Genomic DNA, 17,191 nt, shown 5'->3' on the forward strand with positions numbered 1-17,191 from the left:
CCGCGAGATTTCCGTCGGGAATCCGTTCCGTGTGAACCCAGTGATATCTCAGGGCAGATTCCGTGTGCGGATCTGCACCAAAAACCGCAGCAGAGGGGCGCAGATTTGACGTGTTTTTTAATGTGTGAACGTCCCCTGAAGGCTGCATCGCCCCGTGAGCCTTGACATGCCGGCCCCCACTATCCTGGAGCAACCCCCTCCCTGCATGACCACAAGGGCCGGTGGCATTCAACCTGCCGGCCGCCCGTACAGCGGGGACGAGCAGCGCCCGCCGCACGTACGGTCCACCACTGTGCGGCCCCTCCTCCCACTGTCATCGGGGGGCGGAGCTCCGCGTGTCTCCTCCCCTCCGTGTGTCCGTGGCCGGCCGGATGGCTGTCCTACTCCAGGCCGGGGCTTTGGCCGGGTGTCAGCGGCTCGTGTGTTCCCTATCACCGGCTGCCGGTAAGAGCTATGTGCGGGGGGAGCTGCGGGGACAGTAGGCCGGGGACGGGCGCTGCGGGCGGGCACAGCTGTGTGTGCCAGTGTGTGTGTGCCCACCGCCGTGGGTGAGAGGTAGGTAGGCTCTCCTAGCTGGGTGGTGCCGGCCCCCCATTGTACCAGCACATTGCTGGAATATACTGTGAGGATCGGTGGCTGTGCATTGTATGCCATAGCTGGGGTATACTTAGGGGGTAGAGCTGGGCATCACCCTCATAGTGCCACCTGTAAGCAGATGCCAGGGAGCTGGGGGCACCTGCTGTCACTGTGTATGGAGCCCGGTATTCCGGTATGCAGCGAGTGCCCGTATTACTGACGGTTCTGTCGGTCCGGCCGCTAGCACTCCTGGATACGCTTTACCTCCAGTTAAAGGGGAGGGCCAACGTGTGCGAAAAATTGGTAGAGGCCAGGCTATGATAAAAAGTAAGCCCTAAATGATGCCCCTCGCTCCGGTCCAGCGGCGACGCACTATTACCCACTACCAGCTTTTACTGTATACATATATATCATGGCTGCAGCCAATCACAGGCCTCTGCGCCGTACCGCCCCAGACCACGGAGGTGTGATTGGCCACAGCGGTACAGTCCGTCTATGGACATGTAAGCAGAGGGAGGGACGGAGCGGCGGGGGGGTCGGACCGGCGAGTGGAACGTAATTTGTTCTGTTCTAACATATTCTGCCCTCTGTCAAATTTTGCTACAGATCGGACATCCCCTTTAACACGGGGGCGTAAGTCCGGTCCAAGAACCAGAAAATGGCCCAGGCTGTTAACGCTCTGAGATGGCGAGATACAAAAAGATACTGGATGCCTTACGGGCCAGCTACACCAGAGGATTATCGCCCAAAATTCGTTAAAACAACAAAAAAAGTGCGATAATTGCAAAAGCATCCTTTACTGTTTGTGATCGCCAGCAGAAAAACCATCGCTGGACCGCGGGCTTCTGGCTGCGTGTAAACGCTCCCCGTCAGCACTTCACATAGACTGTGCTGAGCAAGACGTTGGCGGTGATCTGCTGCCTACACGTTCTGCGCGAGCAACTAGCAGTGGCGTCACCCCGTGTAAACCAGTATTCTATCCCCAGTGGGCATAGTCTGGGCAGTCTGCTAACAGCCCTGGAGGGACTATCAGATGGGACCACTGCCCTTCCTGCACCTCCACAGAGGAGCGGTAGTCGTTGCGTGAATGGGGGGGCACACTGCAGATCTTTCGGGCGCCTCCATTCACGGGGACGTGCGGTCATTCACAGGTCAGCATGACGTCCCTCATTACTCTCGTTGCTTCAGTCAGCGGTAATGAAGCGACCGCCCACTTCTTCCCTCAGCACCCTCTCCGGTCCTGCGTTTACACGGTACAACTATTGGTCAAAATCACTTGATTAAGCGCATTATTATTTTTTTTACAGTTGATCGTTGGCCCGTGTAAAAGTGCCCTTAGATGGGTGTCACCCATGGGCTTTCCTGGCAGTTTTTGGTGTATTGTTTCGAGCCAAAGCCAGCAGTAGAAGACCCTCGTAACGACAGCCTGTCCATCTGTGAGTGACTTACATGCTCCGCCCCTGATCACATGACGGTGACATCACAGGTCCTTTACGCACATGGCTGCTGTCCAGCTAGGTGCTCGTTAGTATTCGATAGCAACTGAGGCCGCAGGGGGTTTGTAGTCCGCCAGGGGGTTTGTAGTCCGCCAATAATCTGCACAAGGATGTCACCGTCATGTGATCATGGGCGGATATGTAAGTCATTCACTCGGGATAAGCATCACCATCATGTAATCAGGGGCGGAGCATGACGGCTACATCATCTCAGGTCCTTTATCGCCAGTGCTGTGGTGCTTCTGATCCCTGTTGTATGGGATGAACAATGTATGTAGCAGAGCTGTGTTTGTGTGTTAGACGTGCGTGTAGCCGAGCTGTGTTTGTGTGTTAGACGTGCGTGTAGCCGAGCTGTGTTTGTGTGTTAGACGTGCGTGTAGCCGAGCTGTGTTTGTGTGTTAGACGTGCGTGTAGCCGAGCTGTGTTTGTGTGTTAGACGTGCGTGTAGCCGAGCTGTGTTTGTGTGTTAGACGTGCGTGTAGCAGAGCTGTGTTTGTGTGTGAGACGTGCGTGTAGCAGAGCTGTGTTTGTGTGTGAGACGTGCGTGTAGCAGAGCTGTGTTTGTGTGTGAGACGTGCGTGTAGCAGAGCTGTGTGGCGCATTGCTCCACCAGAAACACTGGTACTATAATTTCCTGATTGTGACCCCACCTTGAGCGTGTGTGTATATATATATATATATATATATATATATATATATATTATATTTACACTGCAGATGCGTCCGCAGCGTAACGTCTGTGGATTTTCCACAGATTTCACCCTCTTTATATGGGACATCTGCTGTGAATGCTAATGAACTTTTGCGTAGATGAGACTTGTTAGAGTCACCCGCATGGCTTGTACTATACCTTCTCTTCAGTATGTTGCATCTTCTGCACGGGGAATCCGCAGCAGTTACGCCCCGTGTGACCCCTGGTGTTGTCCAGATTACTTGTCACCAACCATTCCCAGAAACGGATTGAACTAGTTGTACGAATTCCCAACGTGAAAGAAGGGCTGATGTAAGAGTTGGGTTTACTGTTGTATCATGACCTTAGGGGGCGCTACAATACAGATGTTACCAAGTTCTGTGTGTTGTCTCCTGCCCAGGGAGTTACTGGAGTGGTACAAGGTTATCAGGTGCCAGCTTCCATTGTCCACAGAAACCACGGTGGAATATTCTATTACCTGCAGGAAGGTCCGTCTGTCACTCTGCAGCCCATTCCCCTGCACAGGTGCCGCTACGTAGAGAGAGGCCTGGACCGTCTCTCTGCACTTATCTCTCTTAAGACCCGTATATCCTGTCTGTGTATTACTTAGACCCGTTGTAATCAAGAGCGCTATTCATGTGATTGCTTTTTCACATGAATGGTCCACGTGGGAAAAAAACCCAGCTGCATGTCCTATTCTGGTCCGTATCAATGACAAGAGTAAGGCGTGCAACGTCCACTACGTCCCCACTGCTCAGACAGCAGATAGATGTTCGTCTGTGTGCTGTCTGACCGAGAAGTATAAAGACCACTTCACATGAGCGTATGGTCAAGACTGGCCCCATCCATCGGCTGCCCGATACCCGTGGTCAGTGGGCATAGCATGCCCATCCACTTCTGGTCTATGATGTGAACCAGAATAGGACATGCTTCCTTTTTTTTTATTCTACATGGACCATTAGTTTGTGTGACAAACGTCTATGCGAATAGTCTAACGAGCCCATAAGGCACATTGACATAGAAATCTGCTGCCACCACTTAATGCGGTATCTGTGCAGAAACCACCTTGTGAATTAAGTAAATTTTTCCAAAATGCAAATTTTGAAATCTGTGAGTGGACAAGTTCATGCCACAAGTACCAGGCCCAGAGTCCCATTGGGCACAACTGAGTGTGGATGTCCGTGTGGAATCTGCATTGAAGAACCTGATTGCGATGAGTCGAATGGAATGTTTGGTTATTTCGGCTTAGAATTGCCCATGTAAATTAGGCATGTTTTATTATGGCTCCATAAAAGCGATGGGCTGTATTCTAGAGAGGAACATGAAACGCGTAGTGCCGTTCTCCTAAATATGGGCGACAAGTGAGTAGCTCAGCATAAACTTCAACCAACATTGTACTACCACAGAACAGATAAAACTAGGTTATACTGCAGATTTCAAATATGCGCATATTTTATGGGATTATATGAAATACCCTGTAAATTTATATCCTCCAAATACTTCTAAAGGCTCATTCACATCAGCGGCGGAGGTTCCGTTGGGAAGCGCTGTCGCTGAATTTAGTTAAAAACAAAAAAAACAGGACGAAGCTGTACTGCATACTGTGCTGTTCTGTCGCATAAATTACCAGAAGCCCGGCTAGAAGCCGAACAGACCCTGCTATAGTCAGTGGTGTTCTGTCATATGATGGCCCCATTCTTGCACTGGGTCCCATAACGCAGCAGGAAAACTAAAGTGATAAACGTTGATGCATACAAGCCCTCAATGTCGAGGTAATATGGATTGAAGATACATGTGAAATAACAGCTTTATTGGGTGTATACATTATATGTACCGTACGTTTCTGACTATAAGATGCAGTTTTCAGCAAGTTAGAGTCTTGCTGAAAAAGTGCTTGCACCTTACTGTCCTGAGGCAGGGGGGTCTGATAGATCCAGAGATCCCTGACCACTGCCTTAATGATAGGGCAGTGTGCTGATATGGGGGAGAACTCCGCAGTCACATATACCGCGGCTGCACAGTCCTCCCTCTCCTGCCCCATCCCCTCTAGCAGATAACCTTGGAGAGCACTCCCATATCCCCCCTGGGTGTAGGTCCTGCTCTGTACACAAAGGTCATCCAGTAGCAGCTGGACCGGAGATGACGCCATAACCATGTGAGAGCTGTATGTACAATGTACCTGCAGCAGTGCTGTGTATGTGTGTAATGTGCACTTATGTGTAAAGGCGGCCTCAAAATTGAGTAGAGGATCTGAATAGAGATGAGCGAGTATACCCGCTAAGGCACATTACTCGAGCGAGTAGTGCCTTAGCCGAGTATTTCCCCGCTCGTCTCTAAAGATTTGGGGGCCGGTGACAGGTGAGTTGTGGCGGGGAGCGGGGGGTGGGGGGGAAGGGAGAGAGGGAGAGAGAGATCTCTCCTCCGTTCCTCCCCGCCGGCCCCCGAATCTTTAGAGACAAGCGGGGAGATAATCGGTTAGGCACTACTCGCTCGAGTAATGTGCCTTAGTGAGTATACTCGCTCATCTCTAGACCTGAACATTGTCTGAAGATAGAAATGGCCGGGTTACAATCTAACCTGTAGGATCCCTGTTTCCCTTAAGGGCTCCTGCACACTTTTTTTCTCGCACGTTTTTTTCCCCCGCGATTATGCTGTTTTTTCTTAACGCGAAAGTCAATAGGACTTTCTAATGTTAAAAACGCATTGTGGTTTTTATGCAATGAGTTTTAACATTACAAAGTCCTATTGACTCTTGCGTTAAAAAACACAGCAAAATTGCGCAAGAAAAACGCCAGTGTGAAGACACCCGTACACAAGTCTGCTGTAATCCACACACCTGAGAGTCAGGGGGTACCATGTAATTAGGAATATGCTGCCAGCTCTCATGTCATTTCATGTACTGTACAGAAGTGTCTGAGACGTTCGCCCCTACTCGAGGAGGGGGCCGTATCCTCTTCGTACAATGGCCGTGCCCTATGGCGCTCCTCACATGCTTGCTTTTCCTGTTACTTCCATCCTGTACTCAGCATCGCAGTATTAGGAGAGCCGCTGACTAACATGAATATTTCATTAACAGATGTTTGACTTCCGCATCTGTCAAGAATGTGTATTTTGTATTCAGTGTGACAATTTATTTGGAAATGTTATCATATTCTTTTATATGCTGTAACAAAACATGTTGTGATGTTGCAGCCGGTTACATGAATTCAGGAAGTAGTCTTTAGTGCTCTGCAAAACTTCCTTGGACATCAGTAGAAATGTCCAGAAATTGGGGGCGGCTGCTTCCATGAAAAACACATTTTAGTACCTCATGTGAAAAAAAAAAAAGCTGATTTTGAGTTTTTCATGCAACTTCCTGAATTTAGGTTTTCAGGATTTTTTTTTTCCTATAGAGAAGATTTTAGAAAAGCTCCCGAAAAAAACCATGTCATTCCTAGGCTTCATGGGAAAAAACTGTAAAAAGACACACATGCAACAAAAAAAAGGAAACCCGAAAAACTGCTTAGTGGTGCTTTTCATAATTTCCTGTTGACTTTTAGAGCGAATAGCTGACTGCAGTGTTTTTTGCCCTTTGATGCATAGATTAGGTTTCTAGAGGGTTAAACAGATGGAATTGTGACATAGAATACGTAACGGAACTAAGCTGATCACATGTGTAATAACACCAGCGTTTTATAGAAAGTAATTAACACGAGAGAGGACACAAGGCATTTGCAAGAGGATCTGGACAAGTTGGGGGCTTGGACAGAAAAGTGACAATTGAGATCTAACCCTGATAAATGTAGGATTATGCACATGGGCAGAGGAAATACATGACATCATTATACACTAAATGGGAAACCACTGAGAAACACTGACATGGGAAAGGACTTGGGGATTTTAGTTAACTGTCAGCTTAACTGGAGCAACCAGTGTCAGGCAGCTGCTGCCAAGACCAATAGGAACATAAGGTGCATCAATAGAGGTCTAGGGGCATATGATGAGAACATTGTTCTTCCTCTTTACAAGTCACTGGTCAGAACACTCATGGTATATTATGTACAGTTTTGGGCACCGGTACTCAGGAAGGACATATCAGAACTTGAGCGGGTTCAATAATAGGCAATTAAAGTAATAAATGGAATAAAAAGACAATACAGAGATCTCATGGTCTATTTATACCCAGGACTGTGACAGTAACAAGGGGGCGCCCTCTACGTCTAGATGAAAGAAGGTTTCTACACGACATAGAAGAGGGTTCTTTACTGTAAGAGCAGTGAGACTGTGAAACTCTCTGCCTGAGGACATGGTGATGGCAAACTCGATAGGAGTTTATGAGGGATCTGAACGCACTTCTTAAGCGATACAATATCATATGTTATAGTCGTTAATAACTTAAGGTCGGTGATCCAGGGATTATTCCGATTGCCAGATTGGAGTCTGAAAGGAATTGTTTTCCTTAAGACCCAATGCACACGGGCGTATTTGCACTGTGGGATCCGGAGCTCCAGATCCCACAACAAATACAGCCCGTAGACATGCCATGCAAAACGCTTTTCCATGCCCATGCGATTTTCCGCTTGCGGGGGGGAATTTGCTTCATGTCCTATTCTAGTGCAAGCCCCACACGGATGGCTTCCATTGTAGTCAATGGAAGCCGTCTGTTCTGCGGCATCGACGGTGCGTCATTCTCTGCTCTGCGCATGTGCGGCGACGCACCAGCCGGCACATTCGCAGCACAGAGAAGAAGATAACTGACAGGTACATGGGTACAAGATCTCGCAGTCAGAATCCGACGTGGCCATGTGCAATCAGCCTAAATGGGGAAAATTGGCTTCTACCTCATTGGGCCTGTTTGCCTTCCTCTGGACAAACATTGGGGGTTCTGAGGTGACATTGGACATACTGCAAGTTTTTTGTTTTTACTTTCTTTACACTGGTCCGTGTAAAAAAAAAAAAAAAAAAAAAATGCACATCTAGATCCATCAGTTTAATTCAATGGGTCTGTATTCTGTCCGTCTCTAGCCAGTAAAAAATAGGGACTGAATACGGACAAAGTGCGCCCTTATATTGAAGCTGGAGCAGCAACCCGTCTTGTGTCTGCAGAGATGAAGGGCAGATATGTAATACATAGGCGGGCAGGATCCACCAGCGAAGGCTGATGCAAATCTTGCTTGCACAAGAAATGCTAATTTTTTATTAAGTAACATGTTTAAGATGAGGGGGCGTAGTTGTTCCAGCCCTAAAGATTTATGTATAATTTATGCCAGGGACTGGTGTAAATTGTACCAGAACTCTCCTGCAGCTTGTAGCTGGCCTAGATTTCATCATAGGCACATAGTGCACCTAACATAAGAGGATGTTTCGTGTGCCTTAGGATGCCCTCACACTTGGGATTGATGAACCAATCACAGGCATCACATTGAATGGCATGTCCTACCTTTTTGGATTTAGCTTTTATTTCCCTATGGAGCCTCCTTTATTACGATTTTGATGCACTGAATTTTTAGTCTTATTGACTTTTGTGCTTAAAAAAATTGCATAAGAAAATCACAAGCGGCGGCGATGTTTTTGTAAAAAAGGCATTACTAACATTCAAAAATCATGGGGAAAAAAACGGGATTTTGCCGCGATTTTCTTGCGGCAAAATTGCAATCACCAGTGTGAAGGAGCCCTTAAGGAATTAAGTTAATACTGGTGTTTAAAACACCAGTCTGGATAAATCTCACCCCCATGTGTTGAAGGAGTAGTTATTATTTCCCCCAGTCGTCTCCACGACAGCACCAATGAGATTGCCTCCTCCTGGTAGGACAGGAACATACTGAGAGGTTAAAAGCTCCCCCCCTTCCCCACTTTCCTCAGTGTCTTCCTGTCCTGCCAGGAGGCAGGATCTATGAGAGGAGCTGGTGGAGAAGCCAGCGAAAATCTACATACAGGCGGATCGGAAGGCAGCGGCTCACCCTGTCATCCCTTCGCAGCCAGACGACTCCCGGGACGCCACATCAGGGTGGTAACCCCCGGGCCAGGTTCCTCCCGCGGCGGCCCATGGGGGGTTCAAAGCGGGAGCCTCAGTCCCCCTCGTCCTCCGGCAGAAATTACAGCGCGGCGCTCCAGGAAGCCCTTTGACGGCAGGGGGCGGGGCGCCGCATCTCACGTCCAGCGCGATGACGTCATCGCGTCTGCATTAGGAGCGGAGGGGGCGGGGCTTAGCGCAGGAGCGCGAAAATTCAAATAGGAACCTGAGAGAAGCCAGAACACCAGCATCACAGGTCGCAGGGTGTCTGCAGCACTGGTATAAAGATGAGTGCTCCAGCCCCAGAGACAGCTGAAACCTCAGCCTCAGCGGCCGTAAGTAGCCAGTGTGGCAAAAATACAATGCAAATATCCAGTATGTTGTATATGGAGAAATTGCATGTTTACCCGCAAAAATGCTTTGTTTGTCAGGGGGATAAAAAAGACATCCCCCCCCAGAACAAAACTGCGAAAATGCGTGGAATGCGGGACGAGACTGCCAGCCACGTACCAGAGGCCTCTATGCAAGGCATGCGTGGCTAGGCTAGTCAGAGAGGAATCGGGGGGATTCCTGGATGACGTTAGAAAGCTGGTGAAGGAGGAGGTTCGATCAGCTCTAACGTCACTGCCGGCACCGCCAGCGAAACGCCAAAGAAAGGCGTATGTTCCCGAGGAGCCTTCTGATTCCGAGAATTCCATCGGATCAGAGCAAGAGGAACAGGCGGCCGAGGAGTCCTCAGATGAGGAGGACTACAGAAAATATTTGTTCCATCAAGACGAATTGACGGAACTAATTAAATCAGTCAGGGCTACGTTAAAAATAGAACAGCCCAGAGAGCCGCGGACCCGACAGGATGAGATATTCAGTGGACTTGGGGAGAGGCGCAAACATACCTTCCCGGTCCACAAAAACATCTCTAAAATAATTCAGAGAGAGTGGAATAAACCAGACGCAGGTTCCTATTCCGCTCGAGGCGTAAAAAGGAGATACCCCCTGGAGGAGGAAGCTTGCGCAAGCTGGGACGAAATACCTAAGGTAGACGTCCCGGTGGCCAAGGTAGCCAAGAGGACGACTCTTCCCTTTGAGGACGCCGCACAGCTAAAAGACCCCATGGATCGCAAGGCAGAGGGACTCCTAAAGAAATCATGGGAGGCAGCGGCAAACATCCTTAGGCCAGGGATCGCAGCCACTTGCGTGGCGCGGACCCTGGGGGTATGGTTAGAGCAGCTGGAACTACATCTGACCAACAAAACTCCGAGGGATCAGATCCTTAACTCCCTTCCCATCTTGCGCATGGCCACTAACTTCCTAGCGGACGCCGCGGCCGAGACCGTCAAACTCTCAGCAAAAGCCACAGCCCGCTCTAACTCAGCCAGAAGGGTGTTATGGCTGAGGTCATGGTCAGGCGACCTGGCCTCGAAAAACAAATTGTGTGCCCTCCCATTCTACGGCCAATTTCTATTCGGACCGGACCTAGATAAAATTCTAGAGAAGGCGGCCGACAGGAAAAAAGGGTTCCCTGAGGAAAAACCACAGAGAGTGAAGACCTTTCCCCGGGCCCCAATGCAGCAGCCCGAGGCCTACCGAGGCAAGGGCAAGACAGGCCGCTGGAGTTACCCCAAGGGGGGCAGAGGAAGGAATATCCTCTTCAACCCCCACCAGGGGGAGCCGAAGCAAAGACCCTGACGCCATCCCCGTAGGGGCAAGGCTGGGGAGCTTTGTGGATCAATGGGCCGCAATCTGCGGGGGCCCATGGATCCCAAAGATCCTACAGTACGGATACCAGATAGAGCTGGTGTCCATCCCCAGAAGGAAATTTATTACCACGCGAGCCCCAAAAAAACAGCTACATTTACTAGGGCAAAGCGTGCGCGACTTGCAACGGTTAAACGCAATATCTCCCGTACCGCGAAACGAGGAAACCCAGGGCTATTACTCCAGGCTCTTTTTAGTAAAAAAACCCGGCGGGAAACACCGGACGATAATAAACCTGAAAGACCTGAACACCTGCGTCCGATACAGGAGATTCAAAATGGAAACCATCTCCTCGACAATAAAGTTGATCCCCAGAGGAGCCTACATGGCGTCCATCGATCTAAAGGACGCTTATTTTCACATCCCGATCCACAAAGATTCACAGAAATACCTGCGGTTCGCAGTGGACATGGGCGGAAGAATAGAGCACCACCAGTTCAGATGCCTGCCCTTCGGGATATCCTCAGCTCCCAGAATCTTTACCAAGATTATGGCGGAGGTAGCCGCCCACTTGAGAGAAAAATCGATCCTAGTAGTACCGTACCTGGACGATATTCTATTAATAGCAGAATCCAAAAAACTCCTAACCAAACATCTGGAGACAGTGCTACAACTTCTCCAATCGCTGGGATGGATTATAAACTGGGAAAAATCCAGCCTAGATCCCGGCAAGCAGAAGACGTTTCTGGGAATAACTCTCGACTCAGAATCGCAATGCTCCTACCTACCCGAGGAGAGAATACAAAAAATCCGCAGAATAGTCAAAACCTTCCTACAAAGACGATTCTGCACAATTCGGGAGGCAATGTCTCTCCTGGGGAGCTTGACATCATGCATCCCAGGAGTAGCATGGGCCCAGGCCCACACCAGAGCCCTACAGGCCGTAGTCCTATCCTCGTGGGACAAAAGGCAGTCCTCGTTAGGGGCAAGGATGTACATCCCAAACAGGGCAAAAACATCCCTGCGTTGGTGGACATCCCCAGAGAACCTGCGGAGAGGGGTGCACTGGCTACAAAACCCAGCCATCCACATCACAACAGACGCAAGCGCCTGTGGATGGGGAGCGCATGTGGGGAACCAATTCTTTCAGGGTCCCTGGCCTCAGAGGATAAAAGAACAGTCCTCAAATTTACAGGCAGTTTGGCAGGTTCTACAGCAGTTGGGCAACTCGCTACAGAACCATCACATAAAAATACTGTCAGACAATGTCACCGCGGTCGCTCACATACGACACCAAGGGGGCACAAGATCTCCCCCACTGCAAAGCATCGCACAGAAAATCTTTCACTGGGCGGAGGGCCGGATCCTCTCGATCACGGCAACCCACTTAAAGGGGACACTAAACGGAAAAGCAGACTTCCTCAGCAGGAAGCAGATAGACCCAGGAGAGTGGTCCCTCTCCCCAGAGGCATTCAGAATCTTAACCAACCGGTGGGGGACCCCACAGTTGGACCTCTTCGCAACCAGGGAGAACACAAAAGTAGGCAACTTTTTCTCCCTCCGGCCAGGAGATCGCCCGATAGCGGTAGACGCCCTAGGCCAGGACTGGGGACAAGGACTGGCCTACGCCTTTCCTCCCATACCACTAATCCCCAGGGTTTTACAGCACTTCAGAACCCAGGGATGCACGCTAATCCTAGTGACCCCCTTCTGGCCGAAAAGAAGCTGGTTCGGTCTTCTGACAACACTGAGCATCCAGGACCCAGTCACCTTGCCTACCTGGACGGATCTTCTATCGCAGGGGCCACTGAACCACCCCGGCCTAGACAAACTCCATTTAACGGCATGGCTCTTGAGGAATCCTCGCTAAGAAAGAAAGGATTCTCAGAGAAAGTAGTAGAAACCCTAATGTCCAGTAGGAAAAAGACGACCCACCTGATCTACCAGAAGGTCTGGAGAAAGTTTTCCTCATGGAGACAGGGAAGGGATCGCGGGGATTCTATCCCCGACACTCCGCTAATCTTAGAATTCCTGCAGGATGGCTTAGAGATGGGCCTCTCCCCGAGCACCCTAAAAGTCCAAGTTTCAGCCCTTAGCGCTATCTGCGACACAAAATTCGCAGACGATAGATGGGTCCACAGGTTCCTAACAGCAGCAGCTAGATTACGCCCTAGGCCCATAAACCTGTTCCCAGACTGGAACCTTAATTGGGTTCTAGGGGCCATGACAGCGGTACCATTCGAACCGATCGAGGCGCTACCTATAAGAATGCTTACAATCAAGACCATCTTCTTAGTAGCCATTACATCCGCAAGACGGGTTAGCGAACTACAGGCCTTGTCCATCCGCCACCCGTTTATGAAAATTGCAGACACCAAACTAATATTTAAAACAGACCCGGCCTTTATGCCGAAAGTAGTGTCAGATTTTCATAGGTCCCAGGATATAATAATCCCCTCATTCTTCAGCAACCCAAAAAACGAGGAGGAAAGAACCCTAAGCTGCCTAGACGTTAGGAGAGCAGTCCTAACCTACATAGATACAACGAGCCACTGGAGGCGGGACGACAACCTGTTCGTCCAGTTCAGTGGCCCAAATAAGGGTAGCAAAGCAGCGAAAAGTTCCATAGCCAGGTGGATCCGCCTGGCCATCATAGAATCCTATAAAGCCCTCGGGAAGGAGATCCCGTTAGCGCTTAAAGCCCATTCCACAAGGGCAGTAGCGTCCTCATGGGCCGAACACAGTTCAGCCTCGGTCGAGCAAATTTGCAAGGCCGCAGTCTGGAAAAAACCCCACACGTTTACTAAACACTATAGGGTAAAAGTGCAGCAGGACGAGGACATGGCCTTCGGCCGCAAAGTCCTCTCGGCAGCGATCCCACCCTAATAAACTTTAGTTGGTACGTCTCATTGGTGCTGTCGTGGAGACGACTGGGGGAAAAAGTGGATTATACCCACCTGATAATCAGGTTTCCAGTAGTCTCCACGACAGCACCCGTACCTTTCCCGCCCTATAAAAATAAAATAATAAATTTAAAAATAAAAAAAACCCCGGTTAGGGGAAGAAATTTAAGTTTAGCTCCTGCCCCGGCAATTCGTTAGAATCCACTGAGGAAAGTGGGGAAGGGGGGGAGCTTTTAACCTCTCAGTATGTTCCTGTCCTACCAGGAGGAGGCAATCTCATTGGTGCTGTCGTGGAGACTACTGGAAACCTGATTATCAGGTGGGTATAATCCACTTTTTTTGGGACATAACACTCCAAAAAAACTTGTTTGAACAAAGCATCTACTCCTTTAAGCCTCATGTCCACTAGCAAAATTAAATTGCGCATTCCGCTGCGGCATCCGCATTCAATTTTGCCCATAGGGAATCATTAGACATCGGCGGTCAATTAAATTGAATTTTGCACCCGTAGATGGCATTTTTCACGCGCGGGAGAAGAAAAGCGGCATGCTCCATTTTACTGTGGATTCCGTGCGGATCGGCCACATTGCTATCACATTGATAGCAATAGGTGCGGATATCCGCATGAAAAAAAATACCATAAGCAAATCCGCGCAGAATCTGCTGCGGAAATCCGCGGCAGATTCTGCGCGGATTGTATTTTTCTAGTGGACTTGAGGCCTTTTTGTATTATCAGAGATGTAAAGCACAGGTGCAGTTTCCAAAACATTTATTTTTGACATGTTTTTCTACAGATTTTCTGAAAGTGATTTTTTTTTTTTTTCTATATTTTTCTGTCCAGGTCTTGCCAATAGGCTGCAACAGAACGACAATAGGAGTTTCATTCTTGGATTGCCCTCATTAGGGTGGCTGTCCCATTTTTCTGCTAGGAAGGGATGAATCATGGGGTCAGAATAGGGATAGTCTGACCCTCTTTCATTTTATGTATATTACAGTGTCATGAGAAATTTTTTATTGTTATAATAAAGGCTAAGTTTTAGCGGCTGGCCGATATACGCTATAATCTGATGCATTGGAACCCAATGCATCAGATCCCACGGGCGATTTTCGCCATGTAAAAACGGGATAGCGCATAGAAGCGCATTTTCAGCTGCGCGGTTTTACAGCTGGCAGGAAAGATAGCCCTGGAACTATCTTCCTGGACGGTATACATCTGCTCCATAGACTCCCATGGCAGCCTATGACAGCAGCCGGAAAAGGGAGGTGGGAGGGAGTTTAGCAGCATGACTGCTAAACTCCCTCCCCGCTTCTCTCCTCCTTTCCACCCCTTGCCGGCTGTTTGCAATATGGGGCAGGAGCTAGTTGCTATGCTCCTGCCCTGTCCTGCCCCATCCCATTGTTGGCTGCTGACAGTGGGCGGGAGCTTAGCACACTTGCTCCCGCCCCGCCTCTTCCCTCTGCCGAGAGTCGGGAAGGGGGAGACAATTTAGCAGTGCTCTAAACTGTGTCCCCCCCCCTCCCCGATCAATGGCATTGCAGGCTCGGCGTATATGCTCCAGACCAGGGCCGTCTGAACGGGTGCTCAAACATTTTTGCATCGCCGTTGTAAAAACACCGACGCCCGTGTGAATAAGCCCTTAATGGTAGTCCTTCTTGCAAAGCAGATTTTCTACTGATCATATCGTTACACGTTTCATTAGGTATAATGAAAAAAAGTTCACTCCCGTGTTAGTTATTATACTGAAAAGCAATTTCAAATCACAGCGGCACAAAAGAATTTGGGAATATAACTTTATAACTACTTTTAACACTTTTAACAGAGGGTTAAATTGTTCACAAGGGCTCATGCCTGACTGGGAAATATCAGAAATCTATAGCACAGATAACACTCTGGCCTGGTGATCCCCTAACACTAATGCAGGGATCATAAAACTTTCACATTCACATGCTTGTATTTCCGTTGTATTCTTTTTAAGTGCAAATTAATCATATCCATGTCTGTGCCTTGTCATAAGTCTGTGTGTGTGTATATATATATATATATATATATATATATATATATATGCATGCCTCTTCAAATACATTTCATTATGCCTTGATGAAGGACCCTGCGTAGGTCCGCAAGCTTGCATAAGCATTATGTAATTTGAGAACAATCACGTTGCACTATTTTCAAAAAAAAAAGTCTTGAATCCATGAAAACTACTTGCTGACTTGTGTAGTGCACAGGAGACGTGACCCTGACAAATGTCAGTCGTCCCCTATTATTCCTGTGGTTTCCTGAGGCTGCAGTGAGTGGGAGACCTCAGCCAGCGGGAGACACAGCAGCTGCTCCACACTAAGCAAACATGGGCTTTTCATGAAAGCTAATGAGGGATATCAGTCGTGTCATACACCAGATAGCTGACCGCTAGCTTTCCCGAGTCCTGACTTCCGTCTAAACATGCACACTCGGGTCATTCATCCCTGCAGGTTTAGTTCATAGGCCACCATGGTGGCTTGTGGTTAGCACAGTCACCTTGTAGAGCTGGCGTCTAACCTGACCACCACCAGCATGGAGTTGTATGTTCTCCCTAGAGTTCTGTGTGTTTCTTTCCATGCTCCAGAACGAACTGTAGGTGAATTCAGACTAACCGCCCCTGTATACCACGCTGCGGAATCTGTACGCACTCTATAGATGAATTCTAGGGAGAAGAGCCGCTGCCGCCCCTTGTCTTATGGGCAAACAGATGATTTTGGTATGTTCAAATCGGTCTTCCCCATATTATATTATATCATCAAACGAAATCCAAGTGCTCATTCCTTTGATTTTAGGACTAATGTCCATGTTTTTTTTTTTTTTTTGCACCGCGTGTTACGTGTGCGTTGCATGCATGTGCCACACGCTGTGAATGGAGGCAATGAATCAATGGACTTTCATTTTTCCATGCACATGTGCGTGTGGACACCGTGTTTACATACGCATGAGAAATAAATCACAGCATGCTGTATTTCTCTGTATGATATGGAGCCCTTGTGTGCACTGTGCTTTGAAACCCTGCCTGTAACTCGGCATTGCAAGAGGCTAGTGTCCAAAACGCATCCTTGCTCTGAATTTTAAAAAAACTAAAAACACTGCGCATGTCCGTGACAGCAGATTCCCCGGGCATGTACAGTGCATACGCAGCCCGTACGCAGTCTTAGCCGGCTGTGTATGTGTAAAATGCATACACAGCCCGTGGACGCATAAGCCCCTCATACTGGAGGGTGTTTTTTTTTTTTTTCTTCTTTCTTTTCCCTTTGTGTTTTTTTTTGGTGTCACATGTTAGCTAAAAGTCAATAAGCAAATAATAAATACTACACACAATGGTATATATATATTTTTATGGCAAGGTACTATTGTACCTTGTCACCACCAGGAAGCTAGGGATTTGACAGGGCTTGCATGGAGGAACGCCCCAGTCACACCCCTAGCTCCTGATTAGCAGCAGTCCTCAATTTAGTAACGCCCCCAGCTTCTGATTGGCTGGGGGCATGTTTAATCTCCTAAGTGCCATTCTGACACAGCAGGGTGAACAGCAGCAAGACTGGGAGCGGCGGCAGAGCGGAACAGAACACTGAGTGAGCGGGACAGACAGACAGCCGGCGGCTGGGACAGAGCAGAGAGCCGGCACAGCGTAACTGCAGGGGGATTCCTTCTGCACCACCACCATCACAATGTCAGCGGAGGTGGTGGGTAGTGCTTGGCCAGGAGAAATGGAAGGGGGACGGCTGGGGGACACTGATAACTGCAGCGTGTGTACTGATTTTGTACAGCTAATAATGTAAGCCTAACAGGAAAACGAACCCTAACCCTCCA

The 17,191-nt window shown here is 48.8% G+C and overlaps 1 protein-coding gene across 3 annotated transcripts in view; it reads left to right on the forward strand.

Moving 5' to 3' along the window:
• Positions 1 to 321: 321 nt before the first annotated feature.
• FAM135A (family with sequence similarity 135 member A) overlaps positions 322 to 17,191 on the forward strand; it is a 113,873-nt gene continuing 97,003 nt past the window's right edge. For all 3 annotated transcript variants that reach the window (XM_066604345.1, XM_066604362.1, XM_066604353.1), the window contains exon 1: positions 322 to 444. The gene's annotated coding sequence lies outside the window, so the exon portion shown is untranslated. The remainder of the gene's footprint in view (positions 445 to 17,191) is intronic.

Source organism: Eleutherodactylus coqui, chromosome 1, assembly GCF_035609145.1.
Source record: "Eleutherodactylus coqui strain aEleCoq1 chromosome 1, aEleCoq1.hap1, whole genome shotgun sequence".
NCBI classification, from domain to species: Eukaryota; Metazoa; Chordata; class Amphibia; order Anura; family Eleutherodactylidae; genus Eleutherodactylus; species Eleutherodactylus coqui.